The sequence below is a fragment of the Odontomachus brunneus genome, unplaced genomic scaffold (assembly GCF_010583005.1).
Source record: "Odontomachus brunneus isolate Ranch 3 - 2012 unplaced genomic scaffold, Obru_v1 Obru_scaffold_277, whole genome shotgun sequence".
NCBI lineage: Eukaryota > Metazoa > Arthropoda > Insecta > Hymenoptera > Formicidae > Odontomachus > Odontomachus brunneus.
The window spans coordinates 174,375-177,046 of NW_022639727.1; the positions used below are offsets into that span (position 1 = coordinate 174,375).

General features: G+C 28.7%; 1 long non-coding RNA gene across 1 annotated transcript; it reads left to right on the forward strand.

Moving 5' to 3' along the window:
• Positions 1-264: 264 nt before the first annotated feature.
• Positions 265-1,890, forward strand: LOC116853110. Its single transcript, XR_004379900.1, has 3 exons — positions 265-666; positions 909-1,131; positions 1,848-1,890. It is a non-coding gene; the product is annotated as an uncharacterized LOC116853110 (long non-coding RNA).
• The last annotated feature ends 782 nt before the right edge of the window (positions 1,891-2,672 follow it).

Below are 2,672 nucleotides of genomic sequence, written 5' to 3' on the forward strand. Positions count from 1 at the left end.
TGCTACTCTCCGACGAGACCAACCTTTTCGTGTTTAGTGTACGATTCTTTTAGTGGGTACGGACCGCCCAGTTAGAGCTTTCTTTTGTTTCGTGTGAGCTGTCGGGTCTTGCGAAATCCGTCAAACTGTGAGAGCTGACCAGGAAGTAAATAACATAATTTTGTCGCTGCACCCGATTCGTGTGCCGACTGCGCGAGTCGCGAGTGCAGCGTTACAATACATACGAGAGTGGAATGGCCAAGGTGAAACTGGCAGAAAAGTTATCTGATATAGATTCATCAGTTAATGAAAATAATAAACAAAATCATCAAAATAGGGCGAAAAAAAATATTCATTCCGACGATGAATATAAGGATTTACGTTGTATGTTACCTCCACCGCCAAAAAAACCAACTACGCTCTCTATGAACAAGCCTTCAGAATACTCTTTGAAGAGTCCAAATAGAGAACATTCAAGATTATCAAATAAAACAAGTTATGAGCAGAAAGAAAATTGTAATCGTACAGATTTATCATCATCTTCGCTATTTCATGCTAAACAAGAAGTTACTTCTCGTGATACCATAAATGAATCTGCGCGTGAGGTTTTGAAAAAGCCAATTGCAACCATTGACTCAAGGATGTTGAATGTTAACAATTGTAATTCAACAATTTTAGAGGATATGGGTATGTATAAAAAAAATATTAATATGAAATTGTTTTTATATTTCATGGTATTGGCCAATTTGGGTGTATATCAGTTGGACACGGGGCAATTGGACACAGTCCAATCACAAGTCGCTGTTCCAAGGGACCCTACAAATGTCTCTAATCACACGGTGCTGTGATTGGCTGTGTCCAAATGCACCGTGTCCAAGTGCACCGCTCCCGGCCAATTTTAGTTTGTATTAATATAATCAATATTTTAGAACTCAAAAGAGAATTATACGTAAGTGCAATAAAATGGATTCAAAGTTGAATTGTATTGATGGGAGATTGAGAAATCTCGAAGAAAAGCTAGAAAGCGGCATAAATGTTAAAAAAGATGAATATTTTAATATTGAAGACATTGTATGTTTGCCTTTAAAAACCATTGGCGATATGACAAAATTAGAATTGGATTTGCAAGATACAAATTTCTTTAACCATATGGTAAGCTTATATATTGTTTACAATAAATTTATGTTGTCTGGGAATTGACTTAATTAATGGGAAATAATTTTACGTATATATAAAATTACATTATGCGAAGAGTCTTCGATATTTCTTAAATTTATAAAATCATTTTGTATGTTGATATACTGTAATTTCATATATATACCTGAAATTATTTCCTATTAATTTTCTAAATTTTCAGACAACACAAAGTCCAAAATTGAGACATAAGACGTCTTGCAGACATCTTTGTGAGAGATGTTTAAAAGATATCTTAATGTTCAGATTTTAGATTTTGTGTTGTCTGGGTTAATTTCATTTTCTTCTTTATTGTCAAAAGATGATTATTTTATTTTTAACAATTTCATATAACGAATAATATAGTTACCAATTTTAATTTCTATGTTTTAGATAATTTTTATGAGGCAGTTAGGTAAAAAAACATATCATGACATGATAATTACAATTCTGAAAAATTTTATTACTAATTACGTTTCGATGCTATATTGTTGGAATGGCAAAGATGCTAAGAAAGCAGCTTTTAAAGATTTGTTATTAACTAAGTGCATAAAACATTAGTAAACATTAAAATATAATTTCTTCATTCAAAATAAATTAAATAATTATTTAATTATATATTATCAACAACACATTTCCAATAATTATAATTTTGACCAAGGCACTTTTAATATTAAAATAAATTTCTTTTTTAGAATGTGTTCATGCGAAATTCCAAACAGATGACAAACAAATAAAGAATATAAAATATGAAGTTATCTCCAAATGGTTAATTCAAGGCAAATTGCGTCATGACAGAGATATGTGAGTTAACACAAGGAAGAGTGGCAATATTTATAAATTTATATATTAAAGTGATATTTTATTATTAATTGTTATATACATATATATTTAGGGAACGATTACAGCGAAAGCAACAAAAAGAACTGGCAGAGGCAGAGTCCCTTTAGTTTTTAGTTCGACGTTTCGACGTGGGTAACGATGCGCTTTACAATACTTTATTTTTTAAATTTAAAAGTTTATTTTGTATGTTTACATTTGAAAGTTTATTAAGTTGTGTTGAAAAACATGTTCAACAACATTGATAATATGTATAAATTACACTGACAAATTTTGTTTTCAAACTAGTATACTTATATTTATAACATACTAATACTTATTTTTTTATTTAAAACAAAGTTTTTGTCAGTGTAATATTAGTTTTTGTCAGTATAATCTTTAATAACTTAACTCTTAGATTTACCTGTATTATTTTCTCAAATTGTTTTCTCCGCAATGAGTTTTGCATATTAATTTACATTTGATTTATTATAATATCGCTCATTTGCTATAATAACGACATAACTAAAAATCGTAATTTTTTCATTTGTTTCTCTTGAATAATAGCAATTTAAAATTTTAAATAGGTTTTCTTAAAAAATAAAATTTGAGTTATGTTATTATTGCAGCAAATGAGCGATATATGTGTATATATATATATATATATATATATATATATATATATATATATATATATATAT